Raw genomic sequence first — 17451 nt, 5'->3', positions numbered from 1 at the left:
CATAAGAATGTCCTATTGTGCATGTGTACCAAATTTTAGGAGGTTTGGACTTTTCACTCTCAAGATACAGGTCAATTAGTTATTATGGAACACACATATATTTCTGATCAAATCTGCTAAACCAGGGCTTCTCAAAATGGTAAGTTGATAATTAGTGACTTTGTACTTAGGCTAATAATTACATCATAAAAATGAAAATTGCAATAAATCATTGTAAAATAATATGTAAAAATTACATTTTAATAGAAAATTTCCATTGAATTTATTACATTGAATAATTTTTAAAAAAGTTATCGTGAGTATATGAACTCACATATTTTATACATTATTTATACTTTATACATTCTGATATAAAGTCAGAATTGTGAGATAAAAACTTTGGAACACTATATCTCACAATTCTGACTTTTTTATACACGCAATTTGCAAGTTTATAATTCTGAGACTTGCAATTGTGAGGGAAACAAGTCAGAATTTTTTACCGTTTCATTTTGTTTATTACATGGTGGATACAAGCTTCCTTAAATAACCAACATCATAAAACTGTGAATATGCGAATGTGTTAAACTATTGAACTATTAACTCTCTCTCTCTATCTAAATCTCTGATTTGGGGTGCTGAAGGTTTTAGAAATAAAATTATAACAAATTAGTCTTACACTTAAGGTTCTGGAGTGTAAACATGCTTCATCAATTCTTACTCAAATTTTAGATGTGCAATAATTTACTTCACAATAAACTATAATTTTGTCGGATTATGTAAAAATTGTGTGTATTCAGGATACATTAAATTCTAGCTGTTTAATTAACCAAGACAAAAGAGTTATCCACTCTATTCTAAGAATGTTAAAACTGTCATTTTGATGCATAATGGAAGTGACATTTGTTGGTTTCCACTGCGAATCAAACTATTATTTTATGCATTGTTAGTGTATATTAATGAAACTAGAATAAAAAGTGTTAGGAGGGTTTATTTGATTTAAATCCACAGGGTTAATGCAGATAGTGAAAGAAACATGCATAAACAATAAGACACAAGAGAAAGTATATGAAGTGGCCTTGAAGGTATCAAGAAAACAAAGGTCATGATTCATGAAGTATCCTTCCTGTCTCTAATGAAAGTCTCTTTTCCGAACTGCCACAGTGAAGGGCTATTATAGCGACGTCTGAATGGGAACATTAGCTCGCAGATACAGCAATTAGCTTGATGATGGTGGACATAAAAAGCTTTAGAGCGGAAAACGGCTTCGCGACTCTCTGTTTTGGCAACCTGTCCTGCTTTTGTCATGTAGTTTCCATGGAAATGTTGTGATATGCATTCTGCCATTTGTTTACCTCAAGTCCTTACATCCAATTATTTCACTCATCAGAATGTGACATTCCGAGTTATTTTGAGAAATGCCGCGTGTCAGTGGCTGACTTCAATTAATCCAGGGCTCAGGAGTTGCTTTTCGCTCTGGTATTCTTTCGTCCTAATTAATTGAAAGCAGAATGAATTTGTACAATCATGGAATGGCACGGGGACAATGAATTGGCATTCCGGAGAGTACCTGAAGAGGGGGGTTGATGGGAAGGAGGAGTTCTGCATGGTTTCACTGCATGAGCAGCAGCAAGATGGGGAAAGAAAAGCGCTGATACAAGCTTTAGTTTACCTGCTTCAACAGCAGCAGTTGTTTTAAGCTCTATGAGCAACATTTGTGCCATAATGTTGGTTATCAACAACAAATCATTTTCATTTGACACTCACCTTTCTCAGTTTTTTTTTTATTAGCAAGAATGGTTACAGCAAAAAACAATAACTTAAATTATCGTATTTAGAAAGGCAATGTTGATAATTTGAGTTGTTGTCAATGTTTTTGTAATTACTTTTCTCGGTGGGTGATCTGCTGGTTTTGTATTACTGACTTCATTTCTGGGAATTTGACTTTGTGTAACAGGTCCTACTCGTCCTGCTCCAAGCGGGACTCGAACCGGGGTCTCCGGCGTGGTAGGCTGGTGTGCTAACAAGGACAGTGCTAACAATGCATGTACACTAAAGACAGTCGCTACCGGTTTCCTTGAGGTAAGGGGAGTGAGGTTTACACGCACAGCTCTAACTGGCCTATGACCGTTACACTCAACCCCCTAAACCTCACTCTCATCCGGGTCACGGCACCAAATTTAACCGGTCCTACTCGACCCGCTCCAAGCGGGACTCGAACCAGGGTCTCCGGCATGGGAGGCGCACGTGCTAGCAAGGACTTTAAAGACTGCAGCCACTAGCGTGCCTCTTGAGGGCAGGGGAGTGAGGTAACATCTGTTACATTTGATCCGTCCATCCATCCATACGATCCATACGATCCATCCAAACGGAGGAGTGGTTTTTGTGCGTGTGGTAAACATTACCTACATCACCAATGATATTGAAAGAATTTAACTTGACTCCAGAATTTTTCTAAGTACTGAATGAAAGTATCTTTTAGCTGTATTGTATGAAAAAACTTCTTTCTCTGTGCTTTGCTTGCGTTCGATGGGAGAATCATGTTGACACCAGCATGTTAAAGAGCGTCCTTTTGAATTCAATAACCAAAGTGGAGGTGTTTCGCTAACAGGAAATCCCACTATCAGCATTCATGGACATATGGGGATACATTTTAATGTATCATAATCCTTAATCCTGTCAGGTTAAGAGCACAAATCCCTTTAAATATGACAATGGCGATAAGAGCACAAAACATGTTTATAGCAGAATCACACATGCTGGATTGTTGGGCTGAGGGAGCTTTGGGAAGACAAAGCCAAATTCCGGAAGCAAATAAATGAAGTGCCAAGCTGACGGACAAGTGTCCCAAGCGTCACGTTTGCTGTTTGTTAAGGGCAGAACCTTTGAAGAAGGAGAGAGGAGCTGGTGTGGGTAACTGCCCCTCAGCAGGAGGAATGCTGGGACTTTGGTGCAGTTGTCTTTCATCTCTCAGAGCCAGCTGAGCTTTCTATAGTAAAGGTTTGATTTGAACAAGGGCTGTTAGTGAGAGAGGGAGCTTACCTTCCTAAACTCAACCTAGCAGCAAGAATCCAGCAGTGTGCAGCCTATTGTAGTCGGTTAAAATTCATTTTATAAATGAAAGCTCTCACAGCTGGTGAACTAAACCGAAAGAGCTGACGCATTAGCACCAGTAATGATGCATTGATGTCTTTTCTGAGATCTGGAATGCAAAAATTAAAATTAGAGATGGTTGCAGCTGAAAACTTTTTCATCATGCATGCATATAAAGTACTGATAAAAAAAGTTTTAAAGTCAATACTTTTAAATTGCTGGGTCAGATGTGCTTGCTTGAGTTCAAAATGTTTATATTTCAATGTGCAGGAGGTAGCATATTATTCTGTGAAACAGGCATAGCTTGTGTGTGTGTCTTTTATGTAGTTAAAGCTTTCTTTAGAATTGAAAACACTGGCTCAGCTCAACCGTGCTGCCAAGGCCAAGTTTATTTATTGATATAAGTTCAAAATGTTCAAGATTACAAGGCGAATACGTTATGGTCTTTTCACACATTAATGACTCAATCACTTTGAGACCACTGTACAACAAATCATATAGAATTTAATTTCTGTTCATATAGAATAGAAAAATAGTCATATAAATGTGTGTATTACTTTTACACATATTAAAATATAATGTATTTAAAGGTGCTGTATGTAACTTTTTCACTCTACTAAAGCATAAAAATACTATAACATGTTTGCATATATTGTGGAAACATGCTAAGTTAACATCCCCGTTTCTCTGAAAAACACTTCTACAGCCAGCTATTTTACTTTGAAATGTGCGTTTCCAGGCTGGAATGTTTGTTATTGTTTTGATCTGTGGGATACTGCACGTTGCCAATTTTCATTGTCCATTGCGCTCGTTCCTGTTGCGTGTAGCGTGCTCAAACTGGCAACCCGCGTGAGCGCCGTCCAGTCCGAGGAGCAGGAGGCGGGAGAAACGACGATCTCCGATATTTTGAATTTGACCGATATTTTGTCATTCTTGCATACTGCACCTTTAAATAAACTTCTTTTCAGAAAATGTGATTTATATTTGTGTATTTGTTTGTGCATATGTATATAATTATATTTTAGATTTTTTTATTTATATTGTATGTAATGGATGCATTATTTAATAGGCCTATATATATATGCTTCTTTATACTCTAAACGTTTAGGAAGCTGAAGCTGATGAAAACAGTCCACCACCCACAATGTGTCTCAGTATACCAGCTCAATTACTTTGACATGAGGCTGTTACTGTCTGAGCTCCATCGGGGCTGTTGGATGTGTCGAGTGCTTACCTCTTTCTAAATAGAATCTGTGCTTATTTTACTGAACCCTAGAGACTGACTCAGCTCTCTCCGTGTTATTCCAGACAAATCATTTAATAGTTCTGTAACCATTCACATCTGATCTGGAAATATGTTGATCATGATGAATCTACGCTGCAAATTCTTATTGTTTGCAGAACTTGTGGGTGATGCTCAAATACAACATCATCAGCCATGATGATCTTTAGCAGGACGTCTAGTATTTGGTTTCCTAATTGACACCATAATGCTCAGTCCAATTTGTTTTGGATAATGCCGGACCATGTGTGTGAGAAGACCGTGTGGAATTGTGCGGCCCCCTGATGTCTGGAGCCATCTGGCTGTGGCCGGTTCATCTCTCAGAGCATACACAGTAATTACAGTGAACCGGCCCACCCGAGCATGACAAAATAACAGCGTTCACTCTCTACGACTCTTCCAGCACAATCCTCATCGCTTCATCTTTTTCTTTTTACTTTTTTTCCCCCTCTTCCAGTTTCCCTCTAGCGCCATGTGATAAATATTTATGGGATGAAATGCATGCTGGAATCATTTACAGCCCACTGACATTGAGTGGAGAAATTTGCAAAGATACATGAGGGAAACATCACCATAGAGAACCCCACCTGCCTCTCGCACCCTATTGAGAGAGAAAACCCTCCCTCTTAAAGATAAAAGTTCCAATTAGAGTCCAAAAGATTTCAAAAGTTTTTTTTTTTTTGAAAATCGTCAATGTGTTGGTGGTTTAAATGGATAGTTCAAAACTAAAACAAAAAAACATGAAAATGATCATCATTTAAGCATTTAATTGTACTTCTGTGAAACAGAAAATGTGATGAATGCCCAAGCTGCTGTTTTCCATACAATTAAAGTGGAAAGTGATTTTTCCTGCCTTTGTTTCCTTTAGGCTAAATGGAGATTAAATGGAGAACAAGTTAAAGGGTTAGTTCACCTGAAAAATGAAAATGATCCCATAATTTACTCACCCTCAAGCCTTCCTAGGTGTATATAACTTCTTTCAGCCAAACACAATCAGAATTATATAAAAAAAACATCTTGGCTCTTCCAAGCTTTAAAATTGAACTTAATAGAGTCTCCATCTATCACAAAAGTAATCCATATGGCTCCAGTGGGTTAATAAATGCCTTCTGGAGTGAAGCGATGCATCAGAGGTCAGTCTTCCGCCGTGACTAAACTCACGAACGGCCGTTACCCAAAGCCAATGATTATAGTTTATAAAGTTATGAATATGGATTTTTTTCTTACAAAAACTAATCGCTTTAGTTCAGAAGGCCTTTATTAACCCCCTGCAGCCGTATGGATTACTTTTATGATGGATGGAGGCACTTTTTTGGGCTTCAAAATCTAAGGTACCATTCACTCCCATTATAAAGCTTGGAAGAGCCAGGATATTTTTAATTATAACTCCAATTGTGTTTGGCTGAAAGAAGAAAGAAAACCCTTTAAGACCCCTGTATTTTTTTTTTACGCTCAAGTTTCAGAAGACATCTCAAAATTTACTTAGATGCTAATTCTGCAAACAAAGAGATCTCAATATGAACTCAATGAGAATGAAACATTGAAACAAATGAAACAAATGAAACATCTCAAATTCCTCCAAAAGAGCAGCATCTGAGCAACTGTTGAACCCAAAAAACGCAAACATGGTTCACCTAAGTAAGAACCAAGAACCTTTATTACCTTTAGTCCAGCACGGTATGCAAAGATTATTCAGAGTCTTTTTATAGTAGTTTTTTACAGGGATCTTTCATTCCCTTTATAGCGATTCACACATTCTCACATATTTCTGCTTTACAGTCATTAGGTTCAGTTCTCGAGTGTTAAGCCTGAGAATGAGGTGTTGAAGACTTCAGGATGTGAAGAATTTCTCAGAGATCTTCACAATAAAGCCTGTTAAAGGATCCTCCTTCAGTATAACTGGTATGTTCTGCGAATATGCTACTGACCCATGTGTTTTATTATAAGAATTTTATTATATTCTATTTTGTTATATGGCTTTGAAACTGAATTTAGACATGAGACAAATTTTGATAACAGCATTGTAAATATTGCAAACCATATGATAAAATTTACTAATTATTACGATTGTATAATGTAATTTTGTAATGAATAAAACTATTTTATAATAAAAATAAAATTATAAAAACTTAAACTTATAAAAAAGTTCTAGTTTGACCTTGTGAGGATCAAATTCTTCTAAAAGCGGTGCTTCTTTTTCTTTGATCTCGAGGGGAAAACCCCAATACTTTGAGTTTCTGACCCAGTTTTGTACCCGGTTCATGGATAGTGCCAACTAATGAAAGATTCAACGCTGCTAATTGAGATTGATTCGACTGTTTATGGGCTGTTAAAGAAGAAAATTACAGGCATTATGTAGAACAGCTCTGACAACTTGGCTCCTTCAGCACAGATACTGTAGCTTAAGCTCGTGAAAAAATCTGCCGATTTCTCTCCTTTTTTCAGAATCGAGAAAACTCTTGACAGCTCTTGCCCATCATGCACCACTTTGTTCTGCGTGTCTCTATGGTGGATTCTGCCTGCTGGAGAACTCCTGCCACATGTTCTCACACACCGGAGGTCAAAAGCTCACGTAGCTCGTCATGAATGATTTATTCAGGGAAATTAACATGCACTTCTCAATCTGGAGGCTTGATGATTTGATAATGCATTTCTGTGAGCCGTCCTGTTAAAAAAGCGCATTGGACTAGATGCCAAATCAGCTGAGCCGGAACAAAAAAATTTAGCGATCCGTTCATCTGTTCAGGAAATAGGTTTTGCTGAGCTCCTGTACCTCAATAATCATGTCCCCTTTCACCAAAATCATTCTGATAATATACAGGCTTATTCATGAAGTAGATCTCAGTGAGTCCCTACAGGCCATTTTTGTAAGCGCAGCCAAGTGAATTATGGGAAATGCATGGGGTTTTAATAATGAACTAGTGTCTTTTCTACAAGGAAATTATATTTATGTAGTCTTCTACATAAGCTGGTATAAAAGTTGCATGAACCAGAAAGTTTAACGCATAAGTTGAATTTTCGGTGGCTTATTTAATATATAGTGGGATCAAAGATGGGCAAAGACATGTAATGTCAGAATAAACTAATAATGGCTGAATAAAAACAAAAGAATATTGAAGATTAAGTCTCATACCGGCGTGAAAGGTTCATTGAATGAGAACAATAGAAACATGAATGGAGCAGTTCACCTCGCCAGGCATTAGACAAAAGACTGCAAGTAGGTGTTTTCAGGGCAAAATCTTTTTTTTTATTAGCATTTTATCAGCATTCTCTAAAAACTCACAAGACATGGTCTTAGAAAATGTTTCATAAATTCATAGTTTAACATTCTCAGATCTGAAATGAAGCATAAGCAGACTTGTGGCTTCAACATGATTGTGTTTCTAAGTTGCTACATCACAGCCAAATAATGTTTTTATACATTGAAAAATATATATTCAAAAAATGTGTTTGTTTGTTTGTTTTTATGTTTGAGTTGGTAAAACTCCAAATTATCAAGAGTAATTCTGAGTCTTGAACTGTAAACTCTCAAGTGTTGGCTTTCAAAATATGTTGGTTATGTGTCTATTCAGAATGACTTATGAGCAGCAACCTTTTTATTTTGGGAATGTCATTTATGCCCCACTTGCCAAAATGGTGGGCGTGCAATAAGGTGTTTCCCAAAACATCATTAGCCTAAGCAGATTGTAGAGACCATTGGTGCCAGTGGTGTCTGTGATCTACTTGGCGTACGAAGCTTTTGGGAAACACAGCCCTGGTTTTTAAAAAGTTGGATGAAAAAACCTAGATAATGTGACTGTAAGTAAGCTTCTCCCATATGAGTTAACCAAACTACAATTGGCCTTAGCATGGTGTGCACGCTCCGGAAGACAGAAATGATGTGTGTCGTGTATTTAATTGCACAAATTGGATTCGTACAAACACGTTTTTTTTCAGCACTATTAAGGGATGTGTGTGTCAGTAGAGAGATTGGTTTCAAACCTCAAAAAGCACTGATATGTTTAGATGATGTGCCTTTATGAGAGTTGCAACCAAAAAGCCGTGCCAATTACGGAAAACAGAAATCCAATAAGCCCAGAGGCACTTGTATCAGGCGAGAGTGATTTAGTATTACCCCAAAACAGTGTTTGAGTGATTGTTATTAAAAACTATTTAAAACACCCAGATGGCTCCATTTAGTTTCCTAGATTTTCAGCAGGTTTCATTAAAATTGTGTTAGAACAGTTGCTCTGGCCAAAAAACAAAAGAGAAAGACAGAAAAATACACGCAAACTTGGTTGTACCCAGAGAGAAGTATGCATGCAGATAATAATAAACATTCACTTTTAGGCAAAATGAAATGCGACATGATAACAAAAGCTGTTGAGCAAACGTTTGCAGATTCACACAGTGAATGAACCTCTTTGTTGATAATCGCACACGTGCAAAGCATCATTTATCCGCAATTTGGTTGCCAGGACACTTCTTTTGTTGACGATCGAACACCTGCAGAGCCAACGGTAACATTGCCGTGTCTTTATACATCTTTGATGAGTGCCAGACAATGGAACGCCTTTATGTTCGGAGGTCAAAGGGATTAAAGGGGTAATTCACCCCAAAATGAAAATTCTGTCAGTAATTACTCACCCTCATGTTGTTCCAAGACTTTTGTTCATCTTCGGAACACAAATTAAGATAAATTTTTTATTAAATCTGAGAGCTGTCTGACTCCTCTATAGGCTTCTATGTACTTGAAACTTGCCGGCCCAGCAAGTTAGTAGAGACATCGTTAAAATAGTCCAAGTGACTAACTAACCCTTTAAAGTAGGAATATCCCACATTTGGCTTTGAATGGACTGAAGCATCTTTCCACTCTTCAAGCTGCATTCCGACCTAAACTGAGCCGAGTGTCTTTTAAAACTAGCAGCTGCCATTCATTGTTTATTTTCAATTAAAAGAGCAATTTAATGAGTTTACGAGGCAGGATATGCACAGAGCAACTACCAAGTAATTAGTTAATTATCCACCGGTCACACCCACATGTCTCCAGCAAACATTATAAAACACGAACAAAACATAATGCTTACAATAAATTATATATTGTGGGAAAGGCTGCTTAAACATCAGTGGAGAAAGAGTCTCGCTTCATTTCCATCAGGAATGTGAACACATCTGCTTGCTAGGATTCCATTTTTCTGGGATCTGTCTGCAAAGGATTGCTCCCATGCTCTCTAATTTTCACATCAAAGAAGCGCTCGCATCAGATATGTGCCAGAATATTGAGCAATGCATTGCTCAGCCCTGCTGTGGCATTTGTTACTAAATCAAGTCAAACAATCGAAGAGATTTTCCGAAGAGACTCTATAGCTTTACATGATGAACAGAATGAATTCCTCAAGAACCAATGAGCTTCGTTCTCGCGCGTCAAGCAGGTTCGGTTGAGCTTCTGTTTATGTTTGCTGATCAATGTTTAAATGTGAATAAAGGCCTACATTAATTCTGTTCATCACATAAAGCGATCGAGTCTCCCAGAAAATGAATCACAGGATTTTCATTTTTGCGTGAACCTTTAAACTGTACTTTTTTTTGATAAAGGTTGTAAACGGTTTGAAATGAATGTAAACACGTCAAAACAATGGAACAACAGTGGTCTTCTAAAGGCTGTAAATAATTTAATAATGATAAAAAATAATTACAAGGGAAAGAATCTGCCACATCTCTCACTATTTGATTGGCAGAGCCATGAGAGAGCGGGTCACCTGTTTCCTTGAGCAAAGAATTGCATCTGTCAGAAAGAAAAAAGCAAAGCTGGAGAGACTGGCAGAATGAGAAGACAGGCACTGGATGGTCGATCGAGAGAGAGAGAGAGAGAGAGAGAGAGAATCCACTGGGGTGGAATAATCTTCACCAGGAGCAAAGTGAAGACCATCAAGCACATTTCACATGCAATTTAGTGTGACGCGTCTGATGAAAACTGTCATAACCAGAGCACTCTAATTTACAAGCTTAAGAGCACGACGTCTTTCAGTGGAATCTCAGGGCCAAAGCGTGGCGTTGGGCAGAAACGTGTGTCAGAGTGAACGAGAGCGGTGTGAAGCGTTAGACATCTGGAGGTGCTGTCGGGCTGAGAAGGTCTCGATTGTAATACAAGGATTTTCTTGCAGAAGGTTCAAATTGTCTTGTCGCAATCGTTGGTGCAAGTTTAGGGAGGGACAAGTCAATTGCTGCACTAAACTGCAAGTATAATGCACTTCAGAAGAGTGTAAGACTGGCTTGTGCTGTTTTTTTTTTTTACTCTTTCAACTTTCTTGTAAGCTTTTTTATAAATCATTCATTCAGTGTGGCCTCATCTCTCCAACCCCATCCTCTCTTTTTTTGTAAGATTATTTGTTTAGATTCCCTCAGGTAACACTTATTAAAGCAATACTGATGCAAGCTACACATCCCAGATCCTCTAAATCCTTCTTCATTTTGACATTATGACTTCTGTCCCACTGGGATATTGCAGAACTTATTATAGAGTGGTGAAGGGATGACGTCAGAATTCGGAAGACTAATTCGCCGGTGGTTCCTTTGAGATTTTCCTATGGGGTTTTTCATTTTATGAGTAAAATAAGGTCTGTGGTAAACATAACTTGACGATACTTTGATGTTTTGTTCTACAAAGTAAATGACACACCCATATCGAAAACATGAATTTTGACGCAGTTATGTTTATTCTTGAAAACAAATGTTTCTACTAAGTAACTAGATAAGAACGTTTAGCGTGTAAGTGGGTGCAGTTTATATTAGTTTAACACAGGCTTTATTTACTCATAAAATAAAATTAAAAACCCCATAGGAACCGCATAAATTAAAAACCCCCAAAGGAAAATCTCGAAGAAACCAGCGGCGAATTAGTCTTCCGGGATCTGACGTCATACTTGCACCACTCTATTGCAACCCCAAAAATAAATAGTTTTGAACATTTAGAAAAATTGCCATTTAAGACTGCTTAATTTTTAATTATTTATTTTGCAACGAAAACTCACAAAAATTGTTAGATAATATCAGTGATGAGTATATTTTACTGCACAGCATCATTAAGCATGCATTTATACAGCTCAATAGTGTGCATTACACACACACACACACACACACACACACACACACACACACACACACACACACACACACACACACACACACACACACACACACACACACACACACACACACACAATACATATATTAATGCGCACACAAAAAATTATAGAAAATTATAGAAAATTATATAATGCAATGTTAATACAATGGTACTAACTTATGGGTTAGTTAGTGACATGATTCAGCTGGTAAAGACTAATGTACATGATAGTCTTTACATTAAGATCAAGGACAGACAAAATTTGTTTGTTTGTAATAAATGTCTCAGTTTGAACCGTGGGAGAAACTTCTATATATTTACTACTGGTGCATTTTGGACGCGTTTTCCCTTGAGCTTCTATTTAATGACACTAATAGGCCATTAACAGATAAGATAAATTTTATGAGTCCATTAAGGAAGTGTAAGTTAAATGACAATCGAAAGGGTCAAGTCATTGTAATTTCCCATGATGGTCCAATGGTGCAGATTGAGTTGGCGGACATAATTGGCTTTGCTCGTACTGCTCCAGGGAGAGGCCTTCAGGCTTGCGTCTTTGCAGTCGTTTATTAACATTTAATACGTATGCTTTTTCCTCCAGATAGAGAGAGGACCAAGCCCTCTCTCTTTACTGCAGCGAGTTTGGCGGCATCCATGTTTAATATAGATTAGTCGGCTCTGGAAACATCACCCTGCTGATCTCAAGGCCATGTGGAGGGGGAGGTGAAGGTGACGCCAGCCCCCGTTTGTCGCATCCGTGACACTTTACTGCTGGACCTGCTTTATCGTCCTCCACCAGTGAGCAAATAACCGGATCCAACAGGCCACCTGTCTCAAAATAACAGTAAAATGTCAAATTAGTTCAAATTTTGATTGGTATTTACAGATGTGATGCTCTTAACAATGGTGTTGTCAAGAAGAATCTTTACAGAGAACCCGTACCTTAATCTTGAGAGAGGAAAACGGGGCCAACAGTGAGGAGAAAAAAAATTAAGAACTCCCTTAAGTGAGAAAAAAGCAACTTGGTAAGCAAAATAAAAAATAAAACAAACAAAAACACCCCTGCGGAGAAGAAGCCATCTGCCTGTGCAAGGCATGCATTTCTAAAAATGAATCATCAATCTGTTCTTTAACTATAGTAAACAATTGTTCGACTCCAACTCTGTGTTGAAAGGCAGTAAGCTAGAAAATAAGTATCATCTTATGTGGCAATAAAGGAAATGAAGTTCATATTGCATATAAATCAGCACAGGAAAAACATCCGGCTACTCTATGCAGGCCACCGACTGGGCTTTGGCCATGCAGAGAATTGCGTTTTAGAAATTTCATCTCTTTCATACATGGTGATAAACTCAAACTACCATGAAACAATAAAAACCGCTGACCAAAGAGCCACTGTGTCACCCGCTGTGTTTTTTGGCAGCTCGGAGTCTTAGTGCTAAAACTCGGCCTTACGTAAGCATATGCTGAGATCATTGCATTTCTGAAATAATTGCTTAGAAATATTCCCAAGCGCCAAACTTCGTCTGGTTAAAGACTCTGAACAATAGAGATTAGAAAGCATAAAGCCTGCTCTGATGAACTGAAATAGAAGCATGTGCTCTAGTTGTGCCGTCAGACGTCGTGTTAATTTCATTACAAAAAAGATTTGCAAATATTTGCAGAGTTTCATCCAGTTACTCTTTGATATAAAAAAAGAATCAAAGGATTGGGCTGCAGCGCTGTAATAAAGCCAACAGAGCAAACACAATAACGTATGATCTGTCAGCGAATGTACACAGAAAGCACAAAAGAACACATTTCCTATTTTACTGCAGCACACGAGCACCGCCGAAAGATGCCTGATTTCTTGAATGCTCTGAATCAGCTGATAAATAATGCATACGCATTTATTGATTAATATTTCACTAGGTGGAGGTTGCTGAGGAATTCTTGAGCAGGCCAATAATGCCTTGCGTGATAAACAGTGGCTCTGGCCAGTGTATTTTCCTGCCAGATTCAGAGGGACGTACGTTAGCGATTGAATCTGACAGTATGGTATTACAGCTCATAACAATTTGTGCATCTTACTGCCTCTAATGACACTTGTGGTTATTGGAAAAGTGAAGGTTAAGTTAATGAGCTGTGGACTGGACGATCATCAGTGCTTCACATCTAGAAATTAGTTAATAAAATATCAAATCACTGAATGTGTTTGCACAGTCCAAGACTGTGCATGTATTTCTTGGCTTGGTTGTCTAAAAAATGCTTTTGGACCAATGCCATCAGAGTAAATGCTCAAGGGCAACTCAGGCGACGGAAACTTCAGGAAAAAATAAAAAAGCGAGCAGCACTGCAATAACCTATCAGCCCTTAACCTCAGCTGTTCTCTGCAGTGTGTCTCCCATGTTCTACCTGGTCAGGCATGATAAGCTTAAAAACTTTATCACAGTGCCTGTATTATGCATGGGTTGTTCAGCCTCAACATGCCACTGTGTATAAAGATATTGTGCCGGATCATTTCCAGTGTGGCAAAATTTATTTTCAATATCAAAATCAAACAAATAATTATACACACTATCAATCCATCCATCCATCCATCCATCCATCCATCCATCCATCCATCCCTCCATCACAAGCAATATCAAAACACTAATTTGAACTCACTTTAGCCAAGCTCATTTGAACTCTGTTAGTGCTACAGAACACTGTATTTTTCTCGCTCCATGTGGGCAATGGTTTTGACATAATATCGCCAATTAGCAAGGATCTAAACTTGTGGGTGGCGAGCCAAGGAAAAATAACACTGCAAAATGCAAATAATAAAACAAAATATGAATGAAAAATTAATGCAAATAATACAACTTTATGGTACACAGAGGAAAAAAGAAGCCATATGCACAAGTTGTGTACCACAACGTTAGCTCTATGTTGCTTTTACAAAATGTACAAAACAGTTTTTCTATTCAGTCTGTCATGTTAATTTTGTATATTGCCAATGAAGTTAATAGTAACATCATTAATAAATGTCATGACTTTTAGGGACATTTTGTCTGGAACTATATCTATCTATCTATCTATCTATCTATCTATCTATCTATCTATCTATCTATCTATCTATCTATCTATCACAAGCAATATTAAAACACTAAATTTAACTCATGTAGCCAAGCTCATTCGAACTGTTAGTGCTACAGAACACTATGCATTTTAAAATGTATTTCAATATGTATAAAAATCAAAAAGTAAGTATACCTCCAATCTGATCTATCTATCTATCTATCCATCCATCCATCCATCTATCTATCTATGTTAAAATCATTTAATAATCAGTTTTGCTTCGATTTTAGCACAAAACACTGTTTTCATTATAGGCTAACTTACATGAGTGAATTGTCTTTGGCATCGGATTGCCATTTAGCTCGATCTTTTAAATGTTTCATTGCATCCCTTTTACAGTGATCTACCTATTTTTTCTTTTTTTATATAGAAAAGACGAGACAACACGGCATTGGAGAGTCCGTGGCTTAAAATATAAACCCTGTCCCACTTAGACGAGATAAATGCTACGGGAGGAATGTGTTCATGCTACACGGTGCTATTTGCATCAGATAAACATCTGTATAATAAAAAACAAAAAAAACAACAACAACACCACAGAACTAAAACTGCCTTTCATGACGTTATTAATGACATTACCACTACCAGCGATGTAATATCTCATGCGCGTGCACACACACCTCACATTACTAGTGTTTAGCGCCACAAAATATAAAGACGAGCATCAAGAACAACAAAGACGAGCATCAAGAACAACAAAGACGGCGTTGAGAGGCTCTCTTTAGACGTTACGTTGAGTCTGACATCATGGGAACTCCGCAACCTTAAAAGAGACGGTAAAAAATACAACGAGAGAATCACAGTTCTGCTCTCAGTGTGGAATGATAAGGACTAACTAACTGCGTCTCCTGTCAGCTCCTCTTCCCGCCGCTCAAGGCAGCAGAGCAGTCACGTGACAGCAGCGAGGGCTCACAGGCTGAGAGAACGCGCTTCATTCGCCATACTGTGTTTTGTGCCATAACGCATTTTTATCGCAACATTTTACTCCCACTCGGTGAGTACGTTTCCAGGCCTTTTTGTAACCCTTTTTGTCTTTTCACTTGCTCTTTTTAATTTTTTCTCTCTCCTTTTGCTGGGGTTTGAGCGTTGAGATTTGAAAAAGTGTTGTTTTGAGGCGTTTTTCGATCCGTACCTCAAGTTTTTAGTATGCAGTGATTTCTATCGAGCTATTCAGTACTGAGTGACACTGGCCAAGTACGTGCTTGCATTCGTGTGAAATCATGCAACTGGTTTTTAAATGGCCATGGCAGTTCTATTTTTACGTATGTACGATGATATTTGTTTTTAACCCTTTTTCCTTTTTTGTTCTCTGCCATAGACTTTTGCTGTAGATATGCTTTGCTTGTATTTTGCGGTGTTGTTCATGAGAGTTTTGTGATTTTGATGTCACCGAGCGAAGCATTTGCTTTTATTTTGGTCCTTTCTTTACCCAAAAGTCATTTTCAGACCTGGTGACGTTTTAATGGAAACTTTTCTTGCAGCTTACCTGTCAAGTTTGTTTATTTTTGCTGGTTTTTCTTTTCTTTTTTAATGCCTTGTACTTTTGCAGATGATTTTAAGGTGAAGTGATTTTTGGATGTGCTCATTTTTCACGTATATGATGCAAATTAAGGTTTCTATGAAGGGAACAATTGTTTCTTTGGGGGAAATATCAATCAGTGCGTCTTTGCTTTCCCCGAAGATGAACAGACTCTCCTTTGCAGGTATATAAGGACAAGAAATGCAACCTTACAGCACATGTTTGTTTGCAATAAAAGCAAGGCGATTCTGAAATGTTAATCTGTGAATGATGTATTCTTTGGCTGAGAGGTTTAATACATATCTGTTGTTGTGCTTGTGCATAACCATACTGCAAGTGAATGTGAAACCTTGTGTGAATCATACCTTTATCGTTGTGTAGAGTACTAGATTATAATAAGTGGATAAAATGGATATCTCATTCACCCTATATGTGGATTTGATAGTATTATATTTTAAAAATTCAGCCCATACATCATTTAAGACATAGGAGTAGGCTATAAATGTGCATATGCTAAGGTCCCACTAACTGCAGTTTAGATATAATCTTCAATTTCAGACTGTAAGTGTTTGAATGGCAAATATTCTAACTGTGAGGGTTGGATGATTTCTGGTGAACACGTGTATATATATATATATATATATATATATATATATATATATATATATGTATGTATATGTGTGTGTGTGTGTGTACGGACCAACAGAGCACAATTTAATGCTGGTAAAATAGCAAAATTTAAACGACAACGTTGAATAAAAGTGTTAAAAACACATGTAAATGTTTCACAACTGAAAAGAAAGGGTCTTTTAGGGTTTCTCAAAAGAGATTCTGCATACTGTTTCTTTCAGCACCATGGACAGCGGATGGGTTCACTAACTTTCAGCACTCTGCAAACAAGCACAACTTTTTCATGGCATCTATTATGTACAGCGGGAAACCTTTTGCAACGTATCTAAAGCTTATTTTCAGATCTGCCTGCTTAAAGAGATAGTTCACCCAACAACAACAAAAAAAAAGAGTATAAATCTTTTACCTACCCTCATGTCGTTCCAAACCTGTATGACTAACCCAACTGACTTCCGCATATGGACAAAAACAGTTCAAAATATGTTCTCGTTTGTTTCACAGAATAAAGTCATACAGGTTTGGAACGACATGAGGGTGAGTAAACAAATTTTTTTTGGGGTTGAACAATCCCTTTAACCTTTTCCTTCCTAAAAATGTATTTTACTGAAAAATCTGTAAGCGTTCTGTTCACATGCTTTTCCCAAAAGCAGTGATCAGTGACACAGAAAGGTGTGTGTGTGTTTGTGGGGGAGGGCATGGAAATAACAGCTGTTGTGCTTTGTTTTTTCATCTTGAGCTTCAGCTATT

At 37.6% G+C, this 17451-nt stretch overlaps 1 protein-coding gene across 2 annotated transcripts in view; it reads left to right on the top strand.

Annotated features, from left to right (window-relative positions):
- Positions 1-15233: 15233 nt before the first annotated feature.
- LOC143752137 (RALY RNA binding protein like) overlaps positions 15234-17451 on the top strand; it is a 131463-nt gene continuing 129245 nt past the window's right edge. Inside the window, exon 1 of one of the 2 annotated variants that reach the window (XM_077245173.1) lies at positions 15234-15549. The gene's annotated coding sequence lies outside the window, so the exon portion shown is untranslated. Of the gene's footprint in view, positions 16259-17451 lie in introns of both variants that reach the window. The other variant, XM_077245172.1, reaches the window with a different exon arrangement.

The sequence above is a fragment of the Siphateles boraxobius genome, unplaced genomic scaffold (genome assembly GCF_051911475.1).
Source record: "Siphateles boraxobius isolate OS27281-9 unplaced genomic scaffold, OSU_SipBor_1 26, whole genome shotgun sequence".
In the NCBI taxonomy this organism is placed as follows: domain Eukaryota; kingdom Metazoa; phylum Chordata; class Actinopteri; order Cypriniformes; family Leuciscidae; genus Siphateles; species Siphateles boraxobius.
This window is presented reverse-complemented; position numbering and strand designations above follow the sequence as displayed.